Genomic DNA, 7,007 nt, shown 5'->3' on the forward strand with positions numbered 1-7,007 from the left:
TGTCGAAACTATGTAGTAGCCTAGAGCTGCCTATCTTTGTCTTAGCATGATGCTTTCCAAGAGTTGTGGCCTCATTCTAGCATGCAGCATATTCTTGTCATATACATGTTGAGGCTTCATTGAGTCGATATTTGATCTGCCATCAATGAGACTTCAATTTGCTTTTGATAGTGTGGCTGGCTAGAAGGACCAGAGAACACAATAAAGCTATAAAAATACACTCTTCCTTATTGAACTAAAGTTGATATTAATATGAAATGACATTACTCTGCATCTCCTTAGTATCATGGATCTGAAATAGTTGATAATCTACTTATCTAATTTGTTTCTAGTGTCTTCTTTTGGGCTTGTGTATGCCTCTTTCATTTTACAGATATTGACAAGGTAGATAATCTACTTATCTAATTTGTTTCTAATACGACTTGCCCCTGGGCTTTGGTCTAGTGGAGATAGCGCAAAACACATTATGTGTGGGTATTAGGCGCATTCACTGGAACTTACAAAAGTCTGGTATTAAGTTGAGAAGGGTAGACGGGCCGGCCATTTTCTACCGAATTCTGAATCGTGAACAAGTGGCTCTTGGGGATTTCTTAGTTATTAAAAGTATAGTTTTTCGAATACGACTTCTCGTCTTTTGTTTTGTGTATTAAGGAAGATACTCCAATGATTAATGTCATCATGTTAACACTTAGCCAAGACCGTCTCTTTTGCTTGGCATGAGCTTTGGTGAATGGCAACAAATGAGTATATTGTATACAAATAAGCTTTGTGATGCTAGAAATATACAACAACATACTCAATATAATTTCATGAAGTGGGGCATGAAGAGGTAAAGTGTGTGCATACTTTACTCCTACCTCAGAGGTAGAGAGATGTTTTTCTCTACTCAATGGAAATAAACAACAAATAGTAATAGGACAGTAGCTACAATAAAATAATATGATGCTAAAATATAAAAAGAAATTATTGATGGGGTAAACCCACTCGAAAACAAATTGTTTGCCAGTCATTTCAGACTTTCTGTACATTTCTTTCGAAAAGGGTTCAACAAGAGGCTTGCCTAGACTGGGAGAATGGAGGATTTGATCAACTCATATGGCTGTAGAAATAATTTTGCAAGTTTTTATGTTAAGTTGGCAGTCAAAATTGTTGGAAAATAATTGATTTAGGAAAATAAAATTTCAAGTGACATTTCACATTGATTGTCTTCCCAACCTCCAACACATCTGAGTCTTCATCTCCTTCGGTAGACCTCATCCCCATCACCAGACCTCTACCCCTACCTTCACCTTTCATAGTATTTATCTAGATTATATGCAAATACTTTTAAGATAATTTTTTTATTATGTACCAAAACAACAAAATAAGTAAGAAATTCACTTATTTTTTATGAAAAACATTTTCCTTCATGCCGAACACACCCTTAAATTTCAAGAGCTACGCTTGATGATTTTTCTCTTTAACGAACTCCACAAGTATACAAATTGGCGCATGGTAAAATCATGCAAGTGAGCGAGCAATTAAATAATGATATCTTTTTCATCAGGGCAGCTAATTAAAGGAAGACATGTTATTTTGGGTTACCAACAAAAATTCACCTATGAGTAGCCCATATGAAAGGAATTACCATTTATAGCCCATATGTGTTAGTTGTATGGTCCATATTTAATATTATTTTGATTTAATAAATAATTACTAAATTTTATTTTTATTAAGAAAGTTATTTTTGATAACCCTCTTTACCATTTTGATGAAAAGTGGAAATTAACCTTTTGTTCCTTTGTTTATTAAAAGGAAATAACCTATTTGATCCAGGGTATTCTAATTAAGCACACGATATAGAGAGAAACAAATTGTTTTTTTCAAGAATAAAAGATCGAGTATTTCTACTTAATTTCAGAAAAGAAGAAAGTTATAACTGATTAGGGTATGTTTTCTTGACTGAATTATTGTAGTAATAGATTTAGTGTGAAAATCGCGCAGTTCCAAAATCCTAAATTTTCATATCAGATTGTTTATGTGCATAATCTATTTTTGATAAAAATGATAACCCTTGCATGTGATATCATTTTCATTAAGATTAATGGTTTATTTCAATTTTATAAATTCTATTATGACATTTTAGGAGTCATAGTTACTGATAGTTTACGGATATGAGTTTGAATAGCTTCGGAGGCAGATTTATTTCATAATTTCAATTATATCTCAATTTCGTAATCGATACGAGCGTGTTATTTTACTTTACCTTACTCCTATTTAAAAATGGGAGTTGGGAAGGATGAAGAGTGACATATATCTTGTAGAAAAATATATCAAAGAATTATACTATTATACTAATCAGGTCCATATAATGTTTGATAAAATGTCCTTTATGAAGACCTCGCCTATTGCATTTTTGATCTCATACATTCTTATAAATTTTGTGCACCGGGCTGCCCTTTATACATTCTTATAAATCCTTATTGAAATTTTGTGAGGTTACTTATGTTCTTCTGTTGATGGACTTATTCTTTTGAACTGTGAAAGCATCTTTAAATAATTTTGATTATTGATGGGTTCTCTAAATCTAACAAATTTACTTGGGATTCTTTTTTTAGGCGGGAATTCTCAAATTGGGAGTAAAGTTGGCATTTCGAAGATCTTGAAGCTAGAGTTTATGATATCCCTCCTCAACTGCACATGTTTTGCCACCGTTTGCAATGGATTTTGAGCGGTCTGTTATAGCTTTAAGGTAATCGCCTTCGGAAATGTGACAATTGTTTTTGTTCAAGACAATGTTTTAATCTTGCACAAACATGTAACTTTTAGTCTTTCCCATAAATCGTTCTAACATGAACAAGTTACTAAAGTTGATATTGAAATTTAATCAATGGAATGAGGTACTTATGCAATAGTTACTCTTCCAACCCCATGATTTTTGATAGTAGTAACCTATTTGACAAGTCTCATAGTTGTCCAATCATCTTACTATGTTCTTTTAATTGTAGAAGAAGCCTTTTGTAGAAGTAACTAAAAGAGTTGCATCTAGGGAAGATGGTGTTGCAACAAAAGCAGAAACTATGAAAAAGGATTCTATCAAAGCAAAAGCTCAAATAATTAGCGTTATACGCCTGGCGAAGATATCAAAATCGTTGAAGATATCTCCTTGAATGGTAGAAAAGTAAAGCAAGATCAGTATATAGTGTAATTGATCAATTATGTTTCAGGCTACTTCTGGACTATTCGACAAACTAAAAATATAGATTGTTACTATTGATGCTGCTAATGTTAATTACTTGACTTTTCTGGAATATGTTGAGAATAGTTACAAATTTTATAAGCTCACAAAGGTCTGGTGAATATCATCTAGTTCTGTATCGATGCTCGGGTGACTTTAATGTAATAGTGGATACAGTCCTAAAGGGAACATATGACATCAAACAAAATAGAATAACCACCGGTTATCAATTGGCCAACACTTCAAATTCTGAGCTAAATTAGAAACATATTGCACATTATGTAGAAGCTTTACATTACCCTGGGTGGTTTTTCTGGAAATTGTACCTTTCCCTTCAACCTTCATTGGCTTGTTGTCTCCAAGTCGGACCTCACTTTTCTGGGTTCATCAAGTTCTTTAAACAATGACCTTGTTCCGGACATATGTTTTGAGCATCCACTATCCATGAACCACACTCCATTAAGGCCATCATCAATAGAAGATTGTGTCATAAATAACATACTCCCCTCTTCAACTTCCTCGGTAAAATCTGCTTGTTTTTTGTCATCGCTCTGCTGGGTCCAACAATTAGCTTGGCCCAACTTCTTGCAATATCCATACAGAATATTGTTTCTGTTTAGACGTTAGTCACTAAATTGGCCTCTTCCTCTGCTGTAGCCACGACCTCAACCTCGATAATCACCTCTTCCTCTGCCTAAGCCACTTGAATATTCTGATTAAGCCACTTGAATATTCTGATTTTCCTTTGTAAAAAGGCCCCCCTTTGCCTGTAAAGCCTTCACCTCCACCTTTTCATATGACCTACTGATCCAAACTTCATGGGCTAACAATGAACTCATTAATTCATCAAAATTATAAGTAGATAGATATTTAGATTCTTCTATTGCAACAACAACATGGTCAAAGCCTTTTGGTAAACTTCTCAAAACCTTATAACAGCTTCATTACTAACATTTCCACCCTATGTTTTCATGTGATTAAAAATTTCAGACACCCTAAAAATAAATTCCTGCCCATATTTTTTTTATGGCCAAAGTTTCAAACTCACGTCAAAGTGTTTGTAATTTCACAGTTTACCTTTTTGACGCCCAAATATTCTTGCTTTAGAGTATCCCATGCTTGTTTGGAGTTTCTTGCTGTTGCAGTTCTGGGGAAAATTGCATCATCCAATGCCGATTAGAGGAGAAATAATGTCTTAGCATCTTTCATGCGAGTCTCCCTTAATTGATTGTTAGGTTGAGCCAGTTTTGAATTTGGCTCAACATACCCCATTCCCCTAAATCCAATAGCTTCTCAGACTTGAATATTGCCTTCATTTTGAAACTCCAAAATGATATTTTCCTCCAAAGATGATATTTTGCCCTTTAAATAGTGGAATCAAGGGTTGAGATAAAGGATTGGAACTATTGCTTGCTATGAATTTCTCTCAATCTATCATCTAATTAATTTGACCTCACCTGCTGAGAGAAATGGTTGTCTCTCTATATGGCTCTGATACTATTAGTTAGTTGCTTTAGGACTGCAGTATCTATTTTTAAAGTTTCCTGTATTTTTTTTCCAATTATTTTAAGGGTAATTACCATGGTTAGCACCATGACTTAAAAGTAGGGACCATGATCTAATTCAGTATTTTTCTTTAGAATGTTTATGTATGTGTTTTTATATAGAAGTTAAAACACTTTGCATAAGTTTTTCTCTCAGTCATCTTCTTCATTTTTAGTTCCTTAGATTCTCATATTTTCTTTTCTGTAGCAAATTAGACACCGTCTTCATTGTCTTATCTTCCACTTTCTTATTAAAACTAATAGTTGGTATCAAATCTTTCATCTTAAAGGATGTGTGATCAAGTTTGAGAAGCTGTGGATGCTGAAGCTAGTTTCTCACCAATTGCTCCGTCGGTCTTTGATGGAGATAACTATTAGATTTGGGCAGTACGAATAGATACGTGCTTGGATGCTTTGGATCTCTGGAAAGCTGTGGAAGAGGATTACGATTTTTCATCCCTACCGTATAATCCCGGCATTGGTCAAATTAAAGCACACAAGGAAATAAAAGGTGACGGCATGTTTATTTGTTGCTGTATCATCAACAGTTTTCATGCGGATAATGTTTCTGAAAACTGCTACAGAAGTATGGGATTATCTCAAGGAAGAGTATGTCAGAATGAGAGAATAAAAGGTATGCAAGTTTTAACTTAATTAGGGAGTTTGAATTGCAAAAAATGAAGGAATCTGAAACAGTGAAGGAGTATTCAAATAGACTTCTCAATATTGCAAATAAGGTGAGGCTACTCGGCTCTACACTTGTAGAATCAAGAATTAGTGAGAAGATTCTTGTAACAGTTCTTGAAAGGTATGAAGCAATAATTACGACCTTAGAAAATAATAAGGATTTGTCAAAAATTAGTTTGACAGAGTTGCTCAATTCCGTGAAAGCTCAAGAGAAAAGAAGACTCATGAGACAGGATGTTACAACAGAAGGGGATCTTGTCAATAAGCACCAGGTTAACATAATTTAGAAGAAGAAAAGAATCAAGCATTAAAAAAAGGAGAAACATCAACCAACAATAAAAGTAAGGGAGGAAGTACGAAGAAAAGTTTTCCCCCTTGCCACCAGTTTGGAAGAAAAGGCCATCCACCATTCAAGAGCTAGAAGAGACCTATTGTTAAATGCAAGAAATGCAATCATCTTGGACACGAAGCAGTGATTTACAAAAATAAGGCCCCGCAGAAAGAAGCAAATGCTCAAGTTGTTGATCAAGAAGAAGAGGATCATCTTTTTGTTGCAACATGCTTCTCAAGTAAGAACTCAACAGATTCTTGGTTAATTGATAGTGGGTGCACTAACCACATGACTCATGACTAGAGTCTATTTAAGAAGTTGAAGCCCACTGAAATTTCTAAGGTACAGATAGGAAATGGAGATCACCTTTATGTCAAAGGAATTTGAACCATAGTTGTCAAGACAAGCAACTGGCACAAAGAAAATTTCAGAGGTTCTTTATGTTCCAGAAATTGATCAAAAATTTTCTAAGTGTAGAATATCTGATGAAAAAAGGATTCAGAATTTTCTTCGAAGATCATCACTATCAAGTCAGTGACACTACTAGAAATGAAATTTTCCGGGTGAAGAGAAGATGAAGTTTTTTCCTTTGATCCAAGAGAGAAGGAGCAATTAGCTTATTCCACAAAAGCAAGTGTAACAAAAATATGGTACAAGAGACTTGGCCGTTGTCATCTACAAGCATTATTGTTGTTAAAGAAGGATAATATGACAAGAGGACTGCCAACTCTAGTTGAACACTTACCAAGTTGTCAAGATTGTCAATTTGGTAAGCAGAATAGGAAGCCTTTTCCTAAAATATCATGGCAGAATTCTCAAAGGTTGCAGCTGATTCACACAACTGTTGCAGGACCTCAAAGAAAACCGTTCCTTAATGGTAGTCTATACTATGTTATATTCATTGATGATTATACAAGATTTTATTGGATTTTTTTTATGAAAAACAAATCAAAAGTGGTTGGAATTTTCTCGATGTTCAGAAGATGGTGGAAAATCAAATTGGTTCCAGAATCCAATTCCTGCGGTCTGAAAATGGAAAAGACTATAATTCTGAAGAATTTAACAAATTTTGTGAGGAAGAAGGTATCACTCATTAGCTTACTGCTCCATATACTCTTCAACAAAATGGAGTTTGTGAAAGAAGAAACAAATATATAATGGAGATGATGCAGTGCATGTTGCATGAAAAAGAGCTGTCAAAAAGTTTTGGGCCGAGGTAGCTAATACA

General features: G+C 34.4%; 1 long non-coding RNA gene across 1 annotated transcript; it reads left to right on the forward strand.

The window, feature by feature from the left end:
• The first annotated feature begins 1,796 nt into the window (after positions 1 to 1,796).
• Positions 1,797 to 4,823, forward strand: LOC129887494 (uncharacterized). Its single transcript, XR_008766408.1, has 3 exons — positions 1,797 to 1,927; positions 2,598 to 2,731; positions 2,988 to 4,823. It is a non-coding gene; the product is annotated as an uncharacterized LOC129887494 (long non-coding RNA).
• The last annotated feature ends 2,184 nt before the right edge of the window (positions 4,824 to 7,007 follow it).

This window comes from Solanum dulcamara, chromosome 1, assembly GCF_947179165.1.
Source record: "Solanum dulcamara chromosome 1, daSolDulc1.2, whole genome shotgun sequence".
NCBI lineage: Eukaryota > Viridiplantae > Streptophyta > Magnoliopsida > Solanales > Solanaceae > Solanum > Solanum dulcamara.